The 27260-nt window shown below is 44.0% G+C and overlaps 1 long non-coding RNA gene across 3 annotated transcripts; it reads right to left on the reverse strand.

Moving 5' to 3' along the window:
• On the reverse strand, positions 1-25769 carry LOC106573686 (uncharacterized). 3 transcript variants are annotated; one of them, XR_014380893.1, is made up of 6 exons: positions 25601-25764; positions 25338-25430; positions 1291-1380; positions 1164-1200; positions 1005-1076; positions 1-794 (listed from the first exon to the last, which is right to left on the reverse strand). It is a non-coding gene; the product is annotated as an uncharacterized LOC106573686 (long non-coding RNA). The 3 variants fall into 3 exon arrangements; XR_014380892.1 differs by having other exon boundaries at positions 1005-1200; positions 25601-25769; XR_001321401.3 differs by lacking the exon at positions 1164-1200 and having other exon boundaries at positions 25601-25753.
• Positions 25770-27260: the final 1491 nt, after the last annotated feature.

The following is a 27260-nucleotide window of genomic DNA, read 5'->3' on the forward strand; positions in this document are numbered from 1 at the left end:
CATTGTAGCCTGTACATTTAATATATTCACTGATCATGTACTCTACCATGGCAAATAAAGGTGCAGTTCAGGTATGAATGTCTTTGAGATCATTTCAGTCATATCCAATAACAGGCGTATCAAATTCCAGTCTTTGAATGATGCTGTGTCTGCATGTATGCATTACAATTATACACTTCAACAGTGTTTACCAATCTTGGTCCTGGGACATCAATGGTTACACATGATTTAACTAGTTAAAGGTTGATTTGTAATTCATATATACAGAAATAAAATTGAAAAACAGTACACTACACTTCCTATGCATCATGTAAATACTCTAAAACCGGTTCATCTCAATATCTAATTTCCTTCATTTGCGTTGATCTGATAAACACAGGATAGGTGTAGTATTTCATCGAATAAGAGAAATAATTACACCCAGTAGAGAATGTGAAATGCTTAATTGAAAGAAGTTAATTATCCAAGTGTTATAAATACATGCATTATAAATATTATAATTGTAATATTATAAATACAAGTTCAATCTTTACTTCAATGCACATCTGTTGTGCACAAAAACAGAGGAAGAAAGAGGTGGCGAGAGAGGTGTAAAATACAGAAAGGGAAAGAGGTAAGAAGAGGAGCAGGGAAGGCAGCATATGACTAATGAATCTCAGTGCTACCCTAATATTCTCTCAGTTCATCACAATGACATAACCTTTGGGCTGACTAGAGACACTATTATTTTAAGAGCGGGTGAGGTGGCGATGACTGGACTGGGGGTTGGCATCCTCTCTCACATCAAAACATGCCTGTAGACGAGAGACAGATGGAGGGAGAGAGATAGCATGTTTAAGCCTTGTTTTGTTTTTTTGTCTAACACTGTCAGTCATAATCAGGAGGTGAAATGCAAAACTGACCTTGGATCATTAACTCTGGGACTACTGCATCTCTATCTGTATTTCAATGTAAAGCATCTCTTTAATAATACTTCCTCTTGGCCTGACCAAGTAACCTCTCACCTCTGATCATGCTGTGCCCTCTATGTAGCAAGTTCAGATGCAGGAGGGGTTCACAGACACAGCTAATATAACCTAGAAGTGAAGGAGAGAGACTGTTATTGAGAAAATAAGGTAGTTAAAGGGACAGTGTTCAACAGGAATCTGTGTGTGTGGTCTCACCTGGTGTCCACACTAAGTGGCTGCAGAGTACTTTATGCTGAAAAACATGAATGGACACACGAGGACAAACAATATAGAGTAGTATGACCGACAAGAGCTTCTGGACATCAGAACTGCGATTACTCACCTCCAGATTAGACTAAGAGTTTTTCTTCGATGAGTCGGACAGGGGGGAGATACTGCAGACACCCGACCAGGCCCAGATCCCCAGCATTCGCTGGAGAAGGAAACAGAGATTTCGCGGAAAAAGATCAGGGTGCCTTGTGAGGATCAGGCAAAGAGTGGCTAATCTGTGTTTGCCTTCCGTCCTGCTAGCTAACGTTCAGTTTCTGGAAAATAAATGGGACGAACTGAAAGCACGTATATCCTACCAACGGGACATTAAAAACTGTAATATTTTATGTTTCACCGAGTTGTGGCTGAATGACGACATTAAGAACATACAGCTGGTGGGTTATACACACTATCGGCAGGATTGAACAGCAGCCTCTGGTAAGACACAGGCTGGGGGCCTATGCAGTAGCGGATTGAGCACCGGGAGAGTTCCCGGTGGGCTGGTCAACCTCTGGGCCGGTGGGCCGCCTGCCTTTTACATTTTTTACGACTAATAAAAAAGTTGGCAGCCTACCGGCAACACGGGCCAACCCCGAGGTCCGTTGATCTGTTCCAAACTAATAGACTGACTACACCGCTCGCGTGGCATGCATTCGCTCGCGTTGCAAAATAAATTTAGAAATCTGTTGTTCAATTATTGCACCCATACTGCTCGTGCGCGTCAACGAGCGTCTGTGTTGCCAAGGGCTAAAATAGAACTCCTTTCTATTTCTGGCGCTGATCGCACTGCAAGTCCTGCCTCTCCTCTTTGGTTTATAGAAGCAGGTACCCACGTGCCATCTCCTCATTGGTTATACCCACGTGGGTGATTTAAAGACGAAATGTTTTGCCGGTTGTCGTGGTAATACTATGAAAGTGTAGATGCCAATCACCATATAAGTTCAAAGATGAAAAAGCCGGAAGGAGGAGAGAGGACTAGAAACGATTCGGTTGGCCGTTTTATGTGTGGATTAATTAATTGTCACATTGTGTGGATTAATTGTGCATTTCAGGTAAAATAACAACTCAATGTTTATATCCCAGAAAAAATTTGCTAGCAACAGCAAGCTAGCTAAATAGGACAAATTAGCTAGCAAATGCAAGCTAACTAGCTAAATTGCCATACATGTTTAATGCTTTTCAACCTGTCCCCAAATTAATGTCATTGGTTCAGAGTTTGTTTTGATATTTTAACCTGCGTGTCGTGATCGCGTTTGGTGTAGGGGGACAAAATAAATGTATGCACGATGGCACAGTCGGTTTGGGTTCCGTATTACGTCTATACAAGCCTTAGCCCCGCCCCCTTTGTGTCACTCACACTCACATTGACACTGACAGTGACAGCTCGAAAAACTAGCTACAATAGAAAATGGAAAAGCAGAGTAAAAAAAACGTAAGGCTGGGGTTGAAAATTTAAGAGTCAAAAGTCTTCACTCAAATGCAAGTAAATGTAAAAACGAACAGACTTATTCGGTAGTAGTACTACTAGTACCACCGATTCTAACATCGAAGTGCTAGACCGGCAAGAGGAAGATGCCACAACCCGGTTGGCGGGTAAATGAGTAGACGGAGAGGACAGCGAAGCCAAAGATAGTGCAGCCGAAGTGGTAGATATGTGCAGAAATGTGTTACAAATACAACATGTTTGACACAGAAGTTGTCATGGAGAGAAGAGGACCAAGGCGCAGCGGGATTGTGGACACTCATGTTTATTAAATAAAACACGTAAAGCATCCACTTGAAAAAAACAATAAACAGTACTTACAAAAGCAACAGTCTTGCAGGCACATACAATGCAGTGCAAGGACAACCACCCACAACCCCAAAGAAAAACACACACACCTATATAGGACTTCCAATCAAAGGCAACTCAACACACCTGCCTTCAATTGGAAGTCCCAATCACCAACACAACATTTAACAAACACAAACCACCTGCCACATCCTGACCAAGACTAACACAATTACGCCCTCTGCTGGTCAGGACGTGACAGTACCCCCCCTCAAGGTGCAGACCCCGGGATGCACCTAAAAAAAGAAAAACACAAGAAAATCCCCAATACCCCAACAAAACCAACAAACAATAACCCCTAAACAATAAGGGAGGGAAGGGAGGGTGGCTGCCGTCACCGACGGCACTGTGCTACACCCTCCCTCCCCAACCCACCTATCCTGGAGGTGGCTCAGGTGCAGGACGTGGACCTTGCTCCACCTTCGGCGTCGCCCACTTCGGTGGCGCTGCTAGCTGCGCCGGGCAGACGGGCCACTTGGGCTGACCCTGGCAGACGGACCACTCGGGCTGGGCCGGAGGACAGGAGGGCCACTCGGGCTGGGCCGGAGGACAGGAGGGCCACTCGGGCTGGGCAGGAGGGCCACTCGGGCCGGGCCGGAGGGCCACTCGGGCCGGAGGGCCACTCGGGCCGGGCAGGAGGGCCACTCGGGCCGGGCCGGAGGGCAGGAGGGCCACTCGGGCCGGAGGGCAGGAGGGCCACTCGGGCTTGGCCGGAGGGCAGGAGGGCCACTCGGGCTGATCCTGACTGACGGGCCACTCTGGCAGCTCCAAACAGGCAGGGCACTCTGGCAGCCCCGAACAGGCGGGCCACTCTGGCAGATCCGGGCAGTCGGGCCACTCTGGCAGTTCCGGGCAGTCGGGCCACTCTGGCAGTTCCGGGCAGTCGGGCCACTCTGGCAGTTCCGGGCAGTCGGGCCTCTCTGGCAGTTCCGGGCAGTCGGGCCACTCTGGCAGTTCCGGGCAGTCGGGCCACTCTGGCAGTTCCGGGCAGTCGGGCCACTCGGGCAGTCGGGCCACTCGGGCAGTTCCGGGCAGACGGGCCACTCGGGCAGATCCGGGCAGACGGGCCACTCGGGCAGACGGGCCACTCTGGCGGCTCCTGACTAGCGGGCGGCTCTGGCGGCTCCTGACTGGCGGGCGGCTCTGGCGGCTCCTGACTGGCGGGCGGCTCTGGCGGCTCCTGACTGGCGGGCGGCTCTGGCGGCTCCTGACTGGCGGGCGGCTCTGGCGGCTCCTGACTGGCGGGCGGCTCCTGACTGGCGGGCGGCTCCTGACTGGCGGGCGGCTCTGGCGGCTCCTGACTGGCTGGCGGCTCCTGACTGGCGGGCGGCTCTGGCGACTTCTGACTGGCGGGCGGCTCTGGCGACTTCTGACTGGCGGGCGGCTCTGGCGACTTACGACTGGCGGGCGGCTCTGGCGACTTACGACTGGCGGGCGGCTCTGGTGACTTACGACTGGCGGGCGGCTCTGGCGACTTACGACTGGCGGGCGGCTCTGGCGACTTACGACTGGCGGGCGGCTCTGGCGACTTACGACTGGCGGGCGGCTCTGGCGACTTACGACTGGCGGGCGGCTCTGGCGACTTACGACTGGCGGGCGGCTCTGGCGACTTACGACTGGCGGGAAGCTCTGGTGACTCTTGACTGGCGGGCAGCTCTGGTGACTCTTGACTGGCGGGCAGCTCTGGTGACTGTTGACTGGCGAGGCTGGGCTGACGCACTAGACTCCTGATGCGTGGGGCTGGTACTGGACGTGCCAGCCTGGAGACACGCACCTCAATGCTAGTGCGTTTAGCGGGAAACACCGGACCGTAGAGGCCCACTGGCGGTCTTGAGCGCAGGGTTGGCATCACCCCTTCAGGCTCGATGCTCACACTCCCCTGGCACATGCGGGGCGCTGGTACTGTGCTTACCGGCCTGAAAATGCCAGGCCTCACCACAGCACCTACCCCAAAGCACGGGACCTGTCCAGTGTGTTTTCTTCCAAAAAGGGTACGGGGAGCTGGCCTGGGGCTCCAATCTTGCCCCGCCAAACAGCCCTTGTGCCCCCCCCAAAAAAATTATTGGGGCTGCCTCTCGGGTTCCCTTAGCTCCCTTAACTTGTCCTCCCAGAATCGTCTTTCGTCCTGCCATGTCCATTCATCCACCCTGTTCTCCTGTGGCTTCCTCCTCTTCCGCTGCTTGGTCCTTTGGAGGTGGGTGGTTCTGTCACAGAAGTTGTCATGGAGAGAAGAGGACCAAGGCGCAGCGGGATTGTGGACACTCATGTTTATTAAATAAAACACGTAAAGCATCCACTTGAAAAAAACAATAAACAGTACTTACAACAGCAACAGTCTTGCAGGCACATACAATGCAGTGCAAGGACAACCACCCACAACCCCAAAGAAAAACACACATACCTATATAGGACTTCCAATCAAAGGCAACTCAACACACCTGCCTTCAATTGGAAGTCCCAATCACCAACACAACATTTAACAAACACAAACCACCTGCCACATCCTGACCAAGACTAACACAATTACGCCCTCTGCTGGTCAGGACGTGACAATGTTATATCAGAATTTGAGTGAAATGCAAATACTATTGGTCAGCTACTGCTGTGTAAACGTACCAGAAAGAAAGAATTGAGGTAAAGATGTACAGTAACTGGGTGTTCAAACTAGCGGAAAAACTCAAATTTGACGCCTAACAAAGCTCTGATTTCGCCATCCTGTGGGGATTTTGTAGGAAATGGCAATCACTTGAGTATCAGTGATTTACTGTCGTATAATTTTACTTAGCTCAAATAAGCATTTTCATTTGATTCTGCTTGCTTTTGCCTTTTCGTTATAAATGCTACTTTGCATTAGACATACACAAATGTTAATTAGCTAATTTTATTTAATGTCTATACAGCCATTGGTTGCAAATAGTATACATGTTGTAAAACCAATCAAGTCCTTTCCCTCTCAAATTCATATTTTGTGCGGGAGAATATGGCTACAGTGATTTGCTACTGTAGTTATGATCCTCATCACCACGGTTCCTACCACTTCGCCTCTTACTAGACAACGCATTGAAACTCAACATCATGCCAACAGTCCGGTGTGAACGGTGAGTAAAGCCACAAAAAACCGTGTTGTGTTGTCATTCATTCACTTGATATTAAATAGTGGGACTGCTGCTGTGTTTTTGTAGTTTTTCACAATTGGGCCTTTATTAGTTAATGTATTGTAGCGACCCGCACAGACAGTTGTGGGTTATGTGTTAGGCTATTAGTGGGTTGTGTCGTACTTACCACGGGGTCATGCCAATCAACCTGCTATCTGGCAATCACGGGAATGCCTGGAATGTTCTGATACCGGGCAGCCTGGTGGTTGGCGGAGTGGCGTGGAGGGGGGTTGGGCAGGGGGATGGAACATTGGAAGTTAAGACCGGGTTTAGCCATTGTTCTCTCTCTTACGTCTGGGCTTCACAAGAGAAGGTCACGGTTGGTTTGTAGTGTACCTTTCATTTATTTGGCGTGGGCTACGGCCAAACAGTAGCCTGTGTTAAGTTGGGTTAATAAACCGTCCATTCGTTAACTCCATCCTCTGTCTGGACAATTGTTCCTTCATGATCTAGTCAGGTCATTACAGTATATATTATTTTATTCATATCCAGTTTGATAATAGGTCCAGCCCAATTTCACTGGGAGTGAGCATTGATCTTGATGACAGGCCCAGTCCAGTTTAGTGGAATTGAGAGCCAGGGAAGGCCAGGATGCCAGACCAACTTTTGATTATTTCAAGAGACCCAAGTCAGATGACCTAAAAACATTTTTTTTGTTTCCACCCTATGCATGAATCTAAACCTTTTCTGTTTGGAAGACTGCACCAATCGGAAATGGCTGTCATACAATGAAGAAAGCCATGCGTTATACTGTTCAATTTGTATGGCATTTGCGAAGCCTACTGACAGCAATATTTTTATGAGTGGAATGACAGATTGGAAACATGTTCATCAAAGGGTAGAAGAGCACGAGAAGAGCAATATGCACAGAAGTAGTGCTGAGGCATACTTTTTAAGGTCCTCCAAAGCAGACATTCAAAGTCTAGGTCCCAAGAAACAAATATCTTCTGTTGAATCTGACAATTCATCTTGATGGTTGTACAATCATCTCAAATAAAACTGTGAAGGCCCTCTGCGTTACTCTGGACCCTGATCTCTCTTTTGACGAACATATCAAGACTGTTTCAAGGACAGCTTTTTTCCATTTATGTAACATTGCAAAAATCTGAAACTTTCTGTCCAAATATGATGCAAAAAAAATTAATCCATGCTTTTGTCACTTCTAGGTTAGACTACTGCAATGCTCTACTTTCCGGCTACCCGGATAAAGCAATAAATAGACTTCAGTTAGTGCTAAACACGGCTGCTAGAATCTTGACTAGAACCAACATTTTTTATCATATTACTCCTAACCTAACAGCTAACCTACAAAGCATTACATGGGCTTGCTCCTACCCATCTTTCCGATTTGGTCCTGCTGTACATACCTACACTACGGTCACAAGACGCAGGCCTCATTATTGTCCCTAGAATTTCTAAGCAAACAGCTGGAGGCTGGGCTTTCTCCTATAGAGCTCCATTTTTATGGAATGGTCTGCCTATCCATGTGAGAGACGCAGACTCGACCTTTAAGCCTTTATTGAAGACTCATCTCTTCAGTAGGTCCTATGATTGAGTGTATACTGGCCCAGGTGAGTGTGAAAGTTAAAGGAAAGGCACTGGAGCAACGAACCGCCCTTGCTGTCTCTGCCTGGCCGGTTCCCCTCTCTCCACTGGGATTCTCTGCCTCAAACCCTATTACAGGGGCAGAGTCACTGGCTTACTGGTGCTCTTCCATGCCATCCCTAGGAGGGGTGCGTCACTTGAGTGGGTGTCGTGATCTTCCTGTCCGGGATAGTGCCCCCCCCTTGGGTTGTGCCGTGGGGGAGATCTTCGTGGGCTATACTCAGCCTTGTCTCAGGATGGTAAGTTGGTGGTTGGACATATCCCTCTAGTGTTGTGGGGGCTGTTCTTTGGCAAAGTGGGTGGGGTTATATCCTGCCTGTTTGGCCCTGTCCGGGGGTATCGTCAGATGGGGCCACAGTGTCTCACGCCCCTCCTGTCTCAGCCTCCAGTATTTATGCTGCAATAGTTTGTGTCGGGAGGCTAGGGTCAGTCTGTTATATCTGGAGTATTTCTCCGGTCTTATCCGGTGTCCTGTGTGAATTTAAGTATGCTCTCCCTAATTCTCTCTCTCTCTTTTTCTCTCTTTCTCTCTCTATGAGGACCTGAGCCCTAGGACCATGCCTCAGGACTACCTGATGACTCCTTGCTGTCCCCAGTCCACCTGGTCTTGCTGCTGCTCCAGTTTCAACTGTTCTGCCTGCGGCTATGAAACCCTGACCTGTTCACCGGACGTGCTACCTGTCCCAGACCTGCTGTTTTCAAGTCTCTGAAGACAGCATGGGGGGTTAGAGAGATCATGAATGATCAGCTATGAAAAGCAAACTGACATTTACTCCTGAGGTGCTGACCTGTTGCACCCTGTACAACCACTGTGATTATTATTATTTGACCCTGCTGGTCATCTATGAACATTTGAACATCTTGGCCATGTTCTGTTATAATCTCCACCCGGCACAGCCAGAGGAGGACTGGCCACCCCTTATAGCCTGGTTCCTCTCTAGGTTTCTTCCTAAGTTCTGGCCTTTCTTGGGAGTTATTCCTAGCCACCGTGCTTCTACACCTGCATTGCCTGCTGTTTGGGGTTTTAGGCTGGGTTTCTGTACAGCACTTTGTGACATCAGCTGATGTAAGAAGGGCTTTATAAATACATTTGATTGATTGATTGAGATGTCTGCCCATAGAGGGCAGGTAAGCAGAAGGCAGGTGCTGTAACGTGTCGTAGACATAGTGAAAGTCATTGGCAAGAGGGGGCTCAGTTACAGGGGGATGCAGTCTGAGGCTGTGTATATGCACATGTCTTTAATCTGGTTTTGTCTGACACAACGGAAATTGTCTAAGCAAGTGGGTCACTTTTTTCTCTCCTTAACGACATTGCTGTGTTACTCCGTGAATCCTACCAAAGGATGGATGTGTGGAAGAAGAAGAGCCAGGACACGCGACACAGACACCTATCTCCAATCAGAGAAACAAGCTGGTGGGCTAAGGATAGTGCTTTGAAGAAGGTCCTTTGATCCTTTGGAAAACCAGACCAGGGTCTCTATGTTGAAGTACTCACACTATCAGCCATACAAGGACAGGCCAACATGAAGACAACTGCTCGGGTGAAGGCAAGAGGATTTACTGAGGCTCTTCTCCAGTATGAGACGATACTGACAGCTCAAATATTTCTTCGGATATTTGAGAACACATCACCACTGTCCAAATACCTGTAGACAAGTGGGATGGACATCCTGTCTGCAGATCGAATGGTTGTGGCTACACAGGAAACCCTGAAAGGCATGTCAAGAGACTTTGACACCATTAAGGCAACTACAGACACATTTGTTCAGTTTGCAAATAAGAAGAAAAAAGAACAGGATGAGGACAGAGCTGGAGGAGTTGGAAGCCACTCTACCGCAGAAAAGGGCAAGTAATAAGAAAATCATGTCTGGAGAGATGGCTCAAGATGAAGCTTTGACAGAGGCAGAGTGCCTATAAAGTTCAAGTCCACAATCAAATTATGGATACAGTCACAGATAGTATCCACAGGTGATTTCTGTCTCATGGCATTCTATATGCTGACCTAGCCCTTCTGGACCCTAGAAACTTCTCCCAAATAACATCCAATGGTCTTCCAGAGACAACCCTTCAAGAGATCAGCAAATGTTTGCTTCGATTTGATAGCTGAGCAACTGTTGACAATTTGCAGTGTGAGCTGAGGAGCCTCACTGTACAGTGGAAAAGACTGAAAAGTTCAGGATTGGAGGAATACATGACCAGGACAGTGGAGGATGGCCCTGATGGAAATGAAGATGAGGTGGAAATGAAGAATAAATGCTGCTGATCCTGCAAAGAATGTCCACTGTGTTGTTACCAGATGCTGAGTTCCTACTCACCCTCTCAGTTCCTACTCACCCTCTCAGTTACCCAGGTAGCTTGTGAGCAAAGTTTCTCTACTTTAAAGTATATCAAGAGCAGACTCAGGAGCACTCTCTCACAGAACACCTAGAGGCCTTCATGCTGATGACCACCGAGAAGGACATCCTAATGGCCCTGGATACTGACATGGTGATCGATAGAGATGCAGAGAAAAGCAAGCTGTTGAGAAAATTGCTCCTCCCATAAGGTAGTTGTGACATATTTCCTATAACTTGCTTACGTACCATTATTTTACTCCTACACTTCTAATGTCTCTTTTTCCTGTCTGTAATATTGCTATCCAATACTTTGACAGAGTGGAGCCAGCCAGCTGACCCTGAGCAGCAGTTAGACAGTTCTATGTTTCAGTGAGTATTGTGGATATTATAGCATCGATATCTAAGGAAGTCTTGAGGTTTTGCTCGCCTGAGGTAGAGTATCTTATGATAAACTGTAGACCACACTATCTACCTAGAGAGTTTTCATCTGTATTTCTCGTAGCTGTCTACATACCACCACAGACCGATGCTGGCACTAAAACCGCACTCAATGCCAACGCCATAAGCAAACAGGAAAACGCTCATTCAGAGGCGGCGCTCCTAGTGGCCGGGGACTTTAATGCAGGGAAATTTAAATCAATTTTACATAATTTCTATCAGCATGTTAAATGTGCAACCAGAGGGAAAAAAAATCTAGACCACCTTTACTCCACACACAGAGACGCGTACAATGCTCTCCCTCGCCCTCCATTTGGCAAATCTGACCATAATTATATCCTCCTGATTCCTGCTTATAGGGCAAAAATGAAAGCTTGAAGCACCAGTGACTTGGTCTATAAAAAAAGTGGTCAGATGAAGCAGATACTAAACTACAGGACTGTTTTGCTAGCATAGACTGGAATATATTCCAGGATTCTTCCGATGGCATTTAGGAGTACACCACATCAGTCACTGGCTTTATCAATAAGGGCATCGAGGACATCGTCCCCACAGTGACTGTACGTACATACCCCAACCAGAAGCCATGGATTAGTCAACATTCGCACTGAGCTAAAGGGTAGAGCTGCCGCTTTCAAGGAGTGGGACTAACCCGGAAGCTTATAAGATATCCCACTATGCCCTCCGACGAACCATCAAACAGGCAAACCGTCAATACAGGAATCGTACTACACCGGCTCCGACGCTCGTCGGATGTGGTAGGGCTTGCAAACTGTTAGACTACAAAGGGAAGCACAGCCGAATGCTGCCTAATGACACGAGCCTACCAGACGAGCTAAATAACCTCTATGCTAGCTTCGAGGCAAGTAAGACTGAAACATGAATGAGAGCATCAGTTGTTCCGGACGACTGTGTGATCCCGCTCTCCGCGCCGATGTGAGTAAGACCTTTTAAACAGGTCAACATTCACAAGGCCGCAGGGCCAGGACGTGTACTCCGAGCATGCGCTGACCAACTGGCAAGTGTCTTCACTGACATTTTGAACCTCTCCCTGTCTAAGTCTGTAATACCAACATGTTTCAAGCAGACCACTGTAAACCCTGTGCCCATGAACACTAAGGTAACCTGCCTAAATGACTACCGACCCATAGCACTCATGTCTGTAGCCATGAAATGCTTTGAAAGGCTAGTCATGGCTCACCTCACCACCATTATCCGAGAAACTCTAGACCAACTCCAATTTGCATACCGCACCAACAGATCCACAGATGATGCAATCTCTATTGCACTCCACACTGCCCTTTCACACCTGGACAAAAGTAACACCTATGTGAGAATGCTATTCATTGACTACAGCTCAGTGTTCAACACCATAGTGCCCTCAAAGCTCATCACTAAGCTAAGGACCCTTGGACTAGACACCTCCCTCTGCAACTGGATCCTGGACTTCCTGACAGGCCGCCCCCAGGTGGTAAGGGTAGGTAACAACACATCCGCCACGCTAATCCTCAACACGGGGGCCCCTCAGGGTTGCGTGCTCAGTCCTCTCCTGTACTCCCTTTTCACTCATGACTGCACGGCCAGGCATGACTCCCAACACCATAATTAAGTTTGCTGATGACAACAGTGGTAGGCCTGATCACCGACAACGATGAGACAGCCTATAGGGAGGAGGTCAGAGACCTGACCGTGTGGTGCAAGGACAACAACCTCTCCCTCAACGTGATCAAGACAAAGGAGATGATTGTGGACTACAGGAAAAGGAGGACCAAGCACGTCCCCATTCTCATCGACGGGGCTGTAGTGGAGCATGTTGAGAGCCTCAAGTTCCTTGGCGTACACATCACCAACAAACTAACATGGTCCAAGCACACCAAGACAGTCGTGAAGAGGGCATGACAAAACCTATTCCCCCTCAGGAGACTGAAAAGATTTGGCATGGGTCCTCAGATCTACAAAAGGTTTTACAGTTGCACCATCAAGAGCATCCTGACGGGTTGCATCAATGCCTGGTATGGCAACTGCTCAGCCTCCGACCGCAAGGCACTACAGAGGGTAGTGCGTACGGCCCAGTACATCACCGGAGCAAAGCTTCCTGCCACCCAGGGCCTCTATACCAAGCGGTGTCTCTATACCAGGGAAGTCCTAAAAATTGTCAAAGACTCCAGCCAGCCTAGTTATAGACTGTTCTCTCTATTACCGCACGGCAAGCGGTACTGGAGCGCCAAGTCTAGGTCCAGCTTCTACCCCCAAGCCATAAGACTCCTGAACAGCTAATCAAATGGCTACCTATTTGCACCCCCCATGCTGCTGCTACTCTCAGTTATCATTTATGCATAGCCACTTTAATAACCCTTTTTATTTATTTTACCTTTATTTAACTAGGCAAGTCAGTTTAGAACAAATTCTTATTTTCAATGACAGCCTAGGAATAGTGGGTTAACTGCCTTGTTCAGGGGCAGAACAACAGATTTGTACCTTGTCAGCTCGGGGATTCAATCTTACAACCTTTCGGTTACTAGTCCAACGCTCTAACCACTAGGCTACGCTGTCACCCTACCTGCATGTACATAATTACCTCAACTACCTCGACACCGGTGCCCCCGCACATTGACACATTGACTCTGAACCGGTACCCCCTGTATATAGCCCCGCTATTGTTATTTACTGCTGCTCTTTAATTATTTGTTTTTCTTATCTCTTACTTTTTAAAATTTTTTATAGGTCTTTTCTTAAAACTGCATTGTTGGTTAAGGGCTTGTAAGTAAACATTTCACTGTAAGGTAATACCTGTTGTATTCGGCGCATGTGACCAATAAAATTTGATTTGCTGCCATAGTTATATTAGAAGTGCCCATCCAAGAAGGCTCAAGGTCATTGGCCGGAGATAAAATGATGTCATATCACGTTATAGCTACTGTAGATTTGATTGGACTGATCAAGGCGAACATCATACTTACACAATCTTAGCTAGCAGTCATCATCATGAATCAAGTCAACAATCTACTAGAAAATCATTTTCAATCCTTGTCATATGAAGATAAATTATGAAGAGAAATGATAGATTAAACGGATCGGTGCTCATCGGCCATTGGACATAAACATTCACAACAAGTCGGAAATCGCAAATTCAACAATGAATGGTTTGGAAGGAATTCGTGGCTAACTTCAAGCATTGCAAAGCAATCACAAGCCTGCTATTCAGTGGACTGGGTGTGTGGTCCAAGTCTGTGTTTAAGGGTCTCTTTTCCAAGCTTAAAATGATAAACATTCAACACCATGGGCCAGAAAAGGTGGAATACATTGGCCATGCTGTCAATCCAGCATGACTTCAGCCACGTTCAAGACAACTGGGAACTCTGATAAAAATTTGCTCCGACTGGGAAAATACGTTTGAACGGTCATCCAACTTGGAATTCCAAGCCGGGAACTTGGGCCTCTTTCTAGAGCTCCGACCTGAAGATCACTGACTTCATGATTCAACCTTGTTTTTTTCAGAGTTCCCAATTGTCTTGAAAGCACTATAAATCCAGAGAATGCCAGACTTTGATGACCAAGTTTGATGACAAAATTTGCCCACGAAGGACCGCCGCTCCACCTTCCTATTTAAGTGAGCACAGCACAACAAGGGGAGTCCAAAAATGTGTTGTATGCTGCTGCATAAATTATGTAATATGCCAGGGAGATATGTATACTGTAGCTAAGAAAGTAATACTAAGTGTATATTGTAGTAAGCTGTTAGTAGCCCATGTCCTCACCCTAATAATTTGGTTCCTTTCCCCCTCATAATTTAGCCTACTGTTCTGACTTGGTGGTGCACATGTAGCCTATAGCCTATTTTAGAGAAATGTAATTATTGAATTTAGTAAGAGCTTTCATTGTCTGCTTATATGCCCCCTTTATTTATTTATTTATTTGCGGGTTCTGACTTGGTGTACAAGGAGAATACTATAAGAACGACCCATGTTCTGAATTCTGTCGCTGTACATTTCAAAAGTGCTGAACAAATAGTTATATTGACTACGTCCGTCCTAGCTCGCTCATTAATATCTTAATCAAAATTATCGATTGCCTCTTATCCACTCATCGTCCACTTATGCCATAGTTTGTATTTGAGGTCAACCGATTATGATTTTTCACTGTCGATACCGATTATTGGAGGACCGGAAAAAAAGCCGATATCGATTAATCGGACGATTTTATTTGTTTATTTATTTGTAATAATGACAATTACAACAATACTGAATGAACACTTATTTTAACTTAATATAATACTGTTAGGGTTTAACCAACTATTTGTTTGCATAACCTATATAATATAACAAAGAAGTTATGCTATAATATTAAGTTTATACTCTATATGATAAGAGCATACTGCTGTGTGAGAGGAAGTGGCTCATGGGATGGTGGGTCATGTGGAAAGAATGCAGATGCTGTAAATCAGGGTTTTGGAAGAGCTTGTTAAAAGATAACGGCAATTAACAGGATATGGGTGAAATGTATATGCGGGGGGGTGTCGGGGTTTTAGAGAACTGTGCATTGTGCAATCACAAGATAAGTCAACTGCCAAAGATAATAACTACGCCCGGCAATAGGATGTGTCTCGAGGTTGGGACCAACCTGCACGCCAACGATAGGATGAGTAAGTTTAAACCACGCTCATCCTCCCTCTGACAGGCCAGCAGTGAGTGGGAACTATCTCTGTCAGAGTATTTAATGAAAAGCAAAGGATGTGTCACTCAGTTCTCTGTCTGCCCTGCGTGGTATTTCAGTGAGCCCGTATATAAGAACATCATATTTACCATTCAAGTGTTTGCATTAATTAAAATACAAAGAAATCAGAAGTTACTCTGTGCTGACTATTTTGTTCTGATACCAGATTCGAATTGACGCAACCCAACAATACATAAATACTATCAATTTAGCCACAAATAAATAATGAAACATGTTCAATTTGGTTTAAATAATGCAGAAACAAAGTGTTGGAGAAGAAAGTAAAAGTGCAATATGTGCCATGTAAAAAAGCTAACGTTTAAGTTCCTTGCTCAGAACATGAGAACATATGAAAGCTGGTGGTTCCTTTTAACATGAGTCTTCAATATTCCCAGGTAAGAAGTTTTAGGTTGTAGTTATTATAGGAATTATAGGACTATTTCTCTCTATACGATTTGTATTTCATATACCTTTGACTATTGGATGTTCTTATAGGCACTTTAGTATTGCCAGTGTAACAGTATAGCTTCCGTTCCTTTCCTCGTTACTACCTGGGCTCGAACCAGGAACACATCGACAACAGCCACCCTCGAAGCAGCGTTACCCATGCAGAGCAAGGGGAACAACCACTCCCAAGTCTCAGAGCTAGTGACGTTTGAAACGCTATTAGCGCGCACCCGGCTAACTAGCTAGCCATTTCACATCGGTTACACCAGCCTAATCTCGGGGGTTGATAGGCTTGAAGTCATAAACAGCACAATGCTTGAAGAATTGCGAAGAGCTGCTGACAAACGCACAAAGGGGCTGTTTGAATGAATGTTTACGAGCCTGCTGCTGCCTACCATCGCTCAGTCAGACTGCTCTATCTATTTTAGTGGCTTTGCTGGCATGCATCATAATTTTTGTTTGCCCCACAAGATTGACATGCTGAAATCGCAACGTTGCATGCTGTGTTTAACGGAATCGGCTAGATTGCGCACACGGTGAAAAACAAATGCGAGGGGACAATGTTTGAAACTCTAGTAGATTTAGATCACTTTTGAGGATGTTCCAGTATTTCAGTACAATGGATTTGAGGCAACTACCACATGGGCTGTACTCTGTGGGGGCGTTTTGTCCTGATTTCTGTTAGTGCCAGTAAGTAGGCTTTGACGTTCAGTCTCTCTAGCATTGGTTAAATTATGTTTAAATTATGTTTAGAATTTGATTATCTTTATCATTGGCAATTGTCTTGTGGTGTAATACATGCAGGGCTGTTCATTGTTCATTACTGTACAATGCTACATATAGTGAGAGGTGGTCTCATTGAGAAGTCATTAGTGTCAACAGCAACCAACAGGTTGAATAGCTATAAAACCAGCACCTTTTTCTAAAGGCCCCTTGTGGTTGGTCATGTCTCGATGGGATACAACATTTGTCAAATTGATGTAAAATGAAAAAAAATGAAAAGTGCATTTTAGCTAAATGTCAGCGATATGACACACAAAGTAAACAACTAAGAGCTTTGGAGAGCGATGCTGAACTTCTCAGCTGTTTTGGTCCCCGTTAAAAGAGTATGTTCGGTCCTCCGTATGAGTGTGAAGCGAACATGTGAGCTTGCGCAGATACTATTTTTGGCTGTGTGAGAGCGAAGTCTCGCAATATCTGCGTTGCTGCTCGTGCAACGTCATTTTGCTGACTCTCCCGATTACCTAATTCTCCTAACTTGCTCCATTAATTCTCCTAACCTGCTGCGTAAGTTCTCCTAACTTACTACGAAAAGACAATTTTGAAAAAAGCTGTATCTCATCTAGACAAAACCCTTGTGCGTCACACCTTTACTTCAGCCATGAAGGAAAAGCACATGTGAAGTAATAGGATAACCACTATGATATCTAGTTAAGTGATATATCCTCCAAAGCCGGTGTTTGGAGGATATATTGGCACGGTGTTGTTAGTGCCAATATATCCTTCAAACACTGGCTTCGAGGGCATTATCACTTTTATACAATGGGTTACCAACATATTAAAATAATGATTGACATATTTTCATAAAAAATGTTATTTTGATGAATTTATTCATACTATTTCATCCTTCCATGAGATATACAGTTGAAGTTGGAAGTTTACATACGCCTTAGCCAAATACATATAAACTGTTTTTCACAATTCCTGACATTTAATTCTTGTAAAAGTTCCCTGTCTTAGGTCAGTTAGGATCACCACTTTATTTTAAGAATGTGAAACGTCAGAATAATTGTAGAGAAAATGATTTATTTCAGCTTTTATTTCTTTCATCACATTCCCAGTGGGTCAGAAGTTGACATACACTCAATTAGTATTTGGTAGTATTGCGTTTAAATTGTTTAACTTGGGTTAAACGTTTCGGGTAGCCTTCCATAAGCTTCCCACAATAAGTTGGGTGAATTTTGGCCCATTCCTCCTGACAGAGCTGGTGTAACTGAGTCAGGTTTGTAGGTCTCCTTGCTCGCACACGCTTTTTCAGTTCTGCCCACAAATGTTCTATAGGATTGAGGTCAGGGCTTTGTGATGGCCACTCCAATACCTTGACTTTGTTGTCCTTAAGCCATTTTGCCACAACTTTGGAAGTATGCTTGGGGTCATTGTCCATTTGGAAGACCCATTTGCAACCAAGCTTTAACTTCCTGACTGATGTCTTGAGATGTTGCTTCAATATATCCACATAATTTTCCATCCTCATGATGCCATCTATTTTGTGAAGTGCACCAGTCCCTCCTGCAGCAAAGCACCCCCACAACATGATGCTGCCACCCCCGTGCTTCACAGTTGGGATGGTGTTCTTCGGCTTGCAAGCCTCCCCCTTTTTCCTCCAAACATAGCGATGGTCATTATGGCCAAACAGATCTATTTTTGTATCATCAGACCAGAGGACATTTCTCCAAAAAGTATGATCTTTGTCCCCATATGCAGTTGCAAACCGTAGTCTGGCTTTTTTATGGCGATTTTGGAGCAGTGGCTTCTTCCTTGCTGAGTGGCCTTTCAGGTTATGTCAGTATAGGACTCGTTTTACTGTGGATATAGATACTTTTGTACCTGTTTCCTCCAGCATCTTCACAGGGTCCTTTGCTGTTGTTCTGGGATTGATTTGCACTTTTCGCACCAAAGTACGTTCATCTCTAGGAGACAGAACGCGTCTCCTTCCTGAGCGGTTGTAACGGCTGTCGTGAGAGAGAGTAGACCAAGGTGCAGCGGAGTTAGTGTTCATCATTGAATATTTAATAGACGAAAGAACACTATACAAAAATAAGAAAACCGACAGCCAAACAGTCCTGTCAGGTGCAAAACACTAACAGAAACAATTACCCACAAAACCCCAACGGAAAAACAGGCACTTATGTGTGACTCCCAATCAGCAACAACACTCTACAGCTGTGCCTGATTGGAAGCCACATGGCCAAAATCAATTAAACAAACCAACATAGAAAAATGCACAGAACGCCCACCCAATGTAACACCCTGGCCTAACCAAAATAAAGAACAAAAACCCCTCTCTATGGCCAGGGCGTTACAGCGGTATGACGGCTGCGTGGTCCCATGGTGTTTATACTTGCATACTATTGTTTGTACAGATGAACGTGGTACCTTCAGGCTTTTGGAAATTGCTCCCAAGGATGAACCAGACTTGTGGAGGTCTCCAATTTTTTTCTGAGGTCTTGGCTGATTTCTTTTGATTTTCCCATGATGTCAAGCAAAGAGGCACTGAGTTTGAAGGTAGGCCTTGAAATACATCAACAGGTGCATCTCCAATTGACTCAAATTATGTCAATTAGCCTAACAGAAGCTTCTAAAGCCATGACATCATTTTCGGGAATTTTCCAAGCTGTTTAAAGGCACAGTTAACTTAGTGTATGTAAACATCTGACCCACTGGAATTGTGATAAAGTGAATTATAAGTGAAATAATCTGTCTGTAAACAATTGTTGGAAAAATTAGTTATGTCATGCACAAAGTAATGTCCTAACCGACTTACCAAAACTATAGTTTGTTAACAAAAAATGTGTGGAGTGGTTGAAAAACTAGCTTTAATGACTCCAACCTAAGTGTATGTAAACCTCCGACTTCAACTGTAGTCCCGACACAAATATAGGGTTGCTACCGAAGCCGGCTGGTCATTCTATTGGTTCGGTTACTAGAGACACGACCCAGTCATTACGTCTTTTTGTTCTAAATCCAGTCGTTCGTTCCAAATGTTCCGTGCCATGATGGCGGGCAACGTTCTTATCCCTTGCTTGCTAGCTAGCCAACTTTGGCTAATGCAGTTTTGTGAAACAGTGCAGCCAGAATAACAGCAAAGTAACTTCATTTGCATTTGTTTAAGCTGTTTTCTAGTTATTTTTTATACATCAATTAAATATTAGCTATTGATGTGCGATTTCACCTGGCATAGAACATTTGCTCTCTCGCCAGGCCACTGTTCAGAAGAGATAGCCAACTACACAGCTAATACAATCACTTTAAACGGAAGCTAGAATGACAGCAAACTAAATCAAATCAAATACAATTGTATTTGTCACATGCGCCGAATACAACAGGTGTAGACCTTACAGTGAAATGCTTACTTACAAGCCCTTAACCAACAATTCAGTTTTAAGAAAATATCCCCAAAAAAGTAAGGGATAAGAATAACAAATAATTAAAAGAGCAGCAGTAAATAACAATAGTGAGGCTATATACAGGCGGTACCGGTACAGAGTCAATGTGCGGGGGCACCGGTGTCAAGGTAATTGAGGTAATATGTACATGTAGGTAGAGTTATTAAAGTGACTATGCATAGATAATAACAGAGAGTAGCAGCAGTGTAGAGGGGGGGGGGCAATGCAAATTGTCTGGGTAGCCATTTGATTAGAACAACTAGCTGCATTTTGTGTTTTCTATTGACATTTCTTTATATATCCATAAAAATTATGCTGATTCATGATTTCGACTGCCTGAGACGTTCATTACCATGGGACAGCTGGACATCGAATTTCAATATTGAAACAATCTTTGAAATGTCAGAGAGACAGACAGCAAGGTTATTACAAATCTCCGCTGTTGAAAACCAAATGCTAGTCTAAAAGAAATGGGAGACAATGTCTAGATGCTTTTTTTCCCCCTCATCAATCTGTGACCAAGCAAAAAATGTTTGTTTTTTTACATTTTTGCAAATGTATTAAAAATAAAAACAGAAATACCTTATTACATACGTGTTCAGACCCTTTGCTATGAGACTCGAAATTAAGCTCAAGTGTATCTTGTTTCCATTTATCATCCATGAGATGTTTCTACAACTTGATTGGGGTGGCAGTTAGTCTAGTGGTTAGAGCGTTGGGCCAGTAACCGCAAGGTTGCTAAATCGAATCCCCAAGCTGTCGTTCTGCCCCGAACAAGCTTAGCAAACTTAGCTTTACCATCTATGCCAAAAGCCTGAGCCTCTAATGAAGATAGTAGAACTGTCGTCAACACATGCTTCAGTATTCCCCCACCCCTCTCTAGGAGCATTCATCTACTACCATCTACGCTGCGGCAAATGCCTGGGCTCCTGACAGGGACAATAGAACTTTCATCACTGCATGTTACAATAGTAAAACAATCTGTTTGTCACCTTGCCAAACAGATTCTATGTTGAATTTACTCTTTGAGATGTTCTAACAAGCATGTGTATCTGTAGTTGGTGCTCTTCAACTCTAAAATACACTAGACTGTAGACTATAAGACAAAACCTACAAAGAAAAGATAACAGGCAAATGCATATGTGGTCTCAATGAGTATGGTTACATGCACACAATAATACGATTATTGTGGATAGTCAGATTAATATAATAGTTCATTTAAAACATTTATGATTTGCACAAAGAATGATTTCCCTAAAAATCCTGTTTACATGGACACTTCTGAAATCAGGCTAACTGATGGGACTTAAATAAATGCCGAAAATCTCCAATCAAAATAAACGTTTTACCACAATGTCCATGTTATTTTTGCAAAGCATTTTTTATAGGCAAACCTGTAACGTCCAGTAATGGATACCAACAATCATTGGTTATACTCTATCACTTTATCTTGTGTACAATCTGTAGTCAACTCTAACTAAGCATATTGGCAGGGATGTGTAATTTGTTGTTTGAAATGAATGAGTCCTGCCTTGATGACTGTGTATTAGCTTTACAAAGTTGTATAGATTTTTGTAGTCTTAAATTATTACTTGGAGTAATGATAGCTAAAGGTACCTGTCTCGGAATGGAATGATAGCTTTATCACTATCTGCTCCTGCTAGCTAGCAAAAGGTCTACTTGCTGTAGCTACAATAGCTAGCTACATTGCTAAGGTTGCTACATTCTAAGAAAGTTGAAAGAGTTATTTTACAGCTTGCATTGATGGTATCATGTAGATACCATAAATAAAAAAAGACTTTACATATAGCAGTTTCTTCTTCTTCGGTGGAGTTTAAACCTCTGGGATCGTTCGGGACGTGAGCGTCCCACCTCGCCAACAGCCAGTGAAATTGCAGGGCGCCAAATTCAAACAACAGAAATCTCATAATTAAAATTCCTCAAACATACAAGTATTATACACCATTTTAAAGATAAACTTCTTGTTAATCCAGCCACAGTGTCCGATTTCAAAAAGGCTTTACGGCGAAAGCACACCATGCGATTATGTTAGGTCAGCGCCTAGCCACAGAAAACCATACAGCCATTTTCCAAAGGAGGAGATGTGTCACAAAAGTCAGAAATAGCGTTAGAATTAATCACTAACCTTTGATGATCTTCACCGGATGGCACTCCCAGGACTCCATGTTAGACAATAAATGTGTGTTTTGTTTTATAAAGTCCAAAAACCTCATTTGAAATTAGCGCGTTATGTTCAGAAATGCATTGTCTCAAACAAACATCCGGTGAAATTGCAGACAGCCACATCAAATTACAGAAATACTAATCAAAAACATTGATGAAAGATACAAGTGTTATACATAGGATTAAAGATAAACTTCATGTTAATCCAGACGCTGTGTCCGATTTCAAAAAGGCTTTACGGTGAAAGCACACCGTGTGATTATGTTAGGTCAGCGCCTAGCCACAAAAAAACAATACAGACATTTTCCAACCAAGGAGAGGTGTCACAAAAGTCGTTAGCGTTAAAATTAATCACTTACCTTTGACGATCTTCATCTGATGGCACTCCCAAGTCTCCATGTTAGACAATAAATGGTTGTTTTGTTCGATAAAGTTCATCTTTATGTCCAAATACCTCCTTTTTGTTCGCGCGTTTAGTCCAGTAATCCAAATGCACAAAGCACGGGCACAAAGTCCAGATGAAAAGTCAAAAAAGTTCCATTAAAGTTAGTAGAAACATGTCAAACGATGTATATAATCAATCTTTAGGATGTTTTTAATCATAAATCTTCAATAATATTCCAACCGGACAATTCCATTGTCATTAGAAAGGAAAGAGAACGAGCGTCGTGCTCACGGCCACGAGCGAGACTAAACTAATGTCTTTCAGCTTGTTGAAACAGCTCTTATTCGATCCCCTTTCACAATACAAGCCTGAAACAACTTCTAAAGACTGTTGACACCTACTGGAAGCCTTAGGAAGTGCAATCTGACCCCACAGACACAGGATATTGGATAGGCAATCAATACAAACCTCAGATTTCCCACTTCCTGGTTGGATTTGTCTCAGGTTTTTGCCTGTCATATGAGTTCTGTTTTACTCACAGACATTATTTTAACAGTTTTGGAAACTTTAGAGTGTTTTCTATCCATTATATGCATATCCTAGGTTCTGGGCCTGACTAACAGGCAATTTTCTCTGGGCACGCTTTTCATCCAAAATTCCGAATGCTGCCCCCTATCCTAAAAAAGTTAACGGCAGTTGGCATACAATATGTTGCATTACCACCATCCAACTGGACTATAGTATAAAGCCATTATACTTTGTAATACAAAATGAGAAAAGGGGACAAGGAAAAAAACATCCTTCCAATTAAACCCACTACCCCATTCCAATACTTTGACCCTATCTGCAGCTGCACCATGCCAATGGCCTGGGAGGATGACTGGACACCACCCACTACTCAACCCACGACTTCTTCAGAAGTCGTCAAATCTTGTACACCCAAGTATTTCTCTGCAGCTGCCACCACAATATCTATTTTCTGTGATTTACATTCCATTTCTGCAATATAGTTGATACCCATTGCTATGAGCGCTAAGAAGCCAACCTTACTGAAGCATATATCCCTCTGTGCTGGCACAGATCTACTACTCAGAAGGATCCTCTCAGGAGCCCTCACCCTTGACCCATCCTCCTCTACTTTCTTCACTGCCTCAGCATAAAACACCTTCTGTACTACTCTGACTGTGGCCAACTCAAACACTTCCAATCCTCAGCAACATGGGCACACCTACAGTTGACACACACAACTTTTTCCGCCAAAACTACAAAATCCTCCACAATCCATGTTCTCCTGCACACTTCCCACATCTTGGAATCACCCTCCTACACACTGCTGTGGCATGACCATAAACGTGGCAACTGAAACACTGCAGTGGATTCGGCACAAAAGCTCTAACAGAATAACTCATATATCCTAACATGACTTTGTAGGGTAAAGACTGATTAAAAACTCAAAAGGCCAGAATGTGACACCTCTGTTCCACCACGTTCCCCACCAGGTTTGCGTCGCACCAAACGACAGGCGTCACAAACACCAGGAATCTTCAACTTCGATTGCTCCACCTCTACACTTAACACTACCCCAGAAATCACTCCTTTCAATAGTACCCTATTCCTAAGAGCAAAGCATGAAACAGATATTGACTCGAGTTGCGTGGCACGGAGCACCCGCTCCCTCTGGGCGGAAGAAACACAAACAAACATCATAAGTCCACTTCGGGTTACCTTCACCGATTTAACAGTACTTTTCCACCAAACCTGATACCACATATGGTTCAGCCAAAAGTCCTGGATCCACTTTCTCCAAGAATCTCACTCCCACTGGGCAAAACTCATCTTTATCATAACCATGTCCATCGATGCAAGGCTCAGGCTCCGAGCTCCTCATCACACCTTCCAACTCAATTAAATCTCCCTCATTCACTTCCATTTCACCTCCAGAACTGTCTGGCAGACGTCCCACTATGTTTGCACTTGATCCCAGTCTTCTTCGACACACCATCTCCCTTTTTATCGCCATCTTCATCAAATTCTAATTAAACCTCTGCTTTCCTCATTCTCTTCGACCTCTTCTTCCTCTTTTCCTCCTCTGAAATTCACCTTTCCGTGTCCCTGTCCCAATATTCCTCTTGTCCTGGCTTTGCTAGCGGCCCGGTGGCATCCCAACGTAACTCCATCTCCTAATCGTCCTGCTCACCCCGGAAACATGCCTTCTCCGGGCAACGACATTTTCAGAGCATGAGCAGTGGCACAATTCCCTCCCATAGCAGTTTGTTAGACGGAGATCTCGTTCAAGCTGTAACCAGCTGTGTTTAGTACCTTAGATACAGAGAACGTTATTGGCAGACATGATCAGCAGAGATGGTACTTGGATAGTACACAAGTTTTTTATTAATTGTATTTATTTTTTCTTTTTTTGGGGGGGGGGGTCTGCAGCACCCTCAGCACCCCTATTTCCCGTGGCTATGGGTTAGCGGTTTAGTACTTTGCAGCGTTTGCCTGTCCAGATAGCGAACATAAAAGTAAGTATTTAGAAAAAAATTGCAAGAATTGACATTGCCAACAAATGTAAATGTGTTCAGAATAAATAAATGTATCGAATATGTAAAAATAAAACAACAACAAAAAACAGCTCCTCCCTTGCCAGGGACCGATCATCTCGAAAACTAGTTTTGGCCACTGAGCTAAAGGCTTCGGCCCTCCACCTATCACGAAATATACTTAATTTAATCCATGCTCGAAAGAATACAAAGGGTGACAGTACAAGGTGCAACAACAAAAAAAGACCATACATTTCGGCATTATGCTTCATCAGTGCTATACAAAGCATTGATTACGTCTCCTTGACATTATCGTTTACCTGATGATGTTTTTGTTAAAGTATGATGGGAGTCCATGGGTCACTGGTTTGCCTGGGAGGGGGTCCCTGGGCAAGAAATGGTTGTGAAGTCCCCTGAATGATTGTGGTAAAAAATAACAAAGGACTATGAATTTAAACAAACATGTTACCTGAACATGTAATATAACGCAGTAATAACGTTACAGAGAACAATAGGAACTACTACTAACAGTAATAGTAAACACACACAAATCTCAGCCATAACAACAATAACCACTACTCACTTTTACACGCGCACTCCATGAACACACTACCATAAATCCCACTCTTATGTCAACTGAAAGGAACAGTCATGGGGACTGACTACATATATAGGGATCCAAGAGCACCGGGCCTTATTAGCTAGTGCAGATGTCCATCCATGACCAGCCAATCAGATGGTGAATGATGAGCTCATGTACAGAGTATGGGGCAACTGGGCACCAGACGCTTGTCTTGAGATCGCGGGCTAAGCGCTGATCGATATGTCCTCACTTGAGGAGAGCCAGACTCAGCGGAGCCAAACATAAATAATTGCGCACAAAAAAAACTCTGTCAATTAAATGGTGTCCTGCAGTGCCCTCATGGAATTCTCTACTACAGTGTAGTAATGTATGTAACGTTATTTCATATACACATACTATTTTTTGTCAAATATGTTTGCAAAATATGGTTGCTGTTGAGTCGAGACGTCTATCTAGTAGTCCATGATTAGAGTGGGGAATATTTAGCATTTTGTTTACTACATTTTATAAACATTTTTATACATTTATTCTATATAATTGGACATAAAACTTTCAGACTAACAGAATATTCTCTGAAGAGCAGCTTGTTTCCATTGAACGGTCACTGCTATTCCCTTATTCGCCAGAAGAGTGTGCAAAGGAGCACATAAAAACGGAACCAGTGTGCTTAGCATCAGCTCATATTGAAACAGTAGTAGACTATGAAAAACGCCTTTTAAGGGCATGAGATTTATTGTGTGAGTGTGCTGGGTGTGTTATCAAGTCGGATGCAGTACAATGGGCGCGATCCTCTGTCCAGGCGTTGTTGACGCATGCCAGATCATACAACGCCTGGATAGGTATTTTAAAGCTGCAATATGTAGATTTTTGGGCGTCCCGACCATATGCAAATTGAAATGTTAGTTTTAAATCTGTCATTCTCGTTGAAAGAATCTCTAAAAAGCAGATATGTTCTATGTGTACTATTTCATTGCTTCCCGTTCTTCAATTTCATTTTTGTGTCTTTTACTTTCGGTTTTGTACACCATCTTGAAACAGCTGAAAATACAATATTTTTGGTAATGGAATATATATTTCACAGAGGTTTAGATGGTACAATGATTCTCTACACTATACTTGATTGTTTTGTCACATACACTGAAATTAGGCGAGCTATTAGAATTTTATCAAACGGGAAATGGTTGATCGATTTCTGCATAGTGCATCTTTAAGTATCACTATCAGCTAACCACATCATACTATGTTATAGCAATCTGTCAGTCGATGACACGCTGTATCTCATCATACTGTTCTCAGGGCAGATATGCCGGTTTTGACTAGCAGAAGTAACTTTTCGTACAGGTTAAGAGAATTAACGTGACAGGTTAGGAGAATGAGGTTAAGGTTAAGAAAAGGGTTAGGGTTAGCTAAAATGCAAAAATTGGCCCCAACGAGACTGAAACATATCTACAACCAGGCCTGACCTGAGAACAGTCTTGTGCCACATTCAAAACAACTGGGAATTCAGAGTTTGGAAATCTCCAACTTCAGTGCATTCAAGACAACTGGGAAGTCGGGAAAAAACTATCTCTGTGTGGGAAAAATAGTTTTTAACGGTCATCCAATTCAGAATTCCAAGTCGAAAACTCAGGCATCTTTCTAGAGCTACGACTGACGTCAT

Source organism: Salmo salar, chromosome 16 (genome assembly GCF_965601325.2).
Source record: "Salmo salar chromosome 16, fSalSal1, whole genome shotgun sequence".
Classification (NCBI taxonomy): Eukaryota; Metazoa; Chordata; class Actinopteri; order Salmoniformes; family Salmonidae; genus Salmo; species Salmo salar.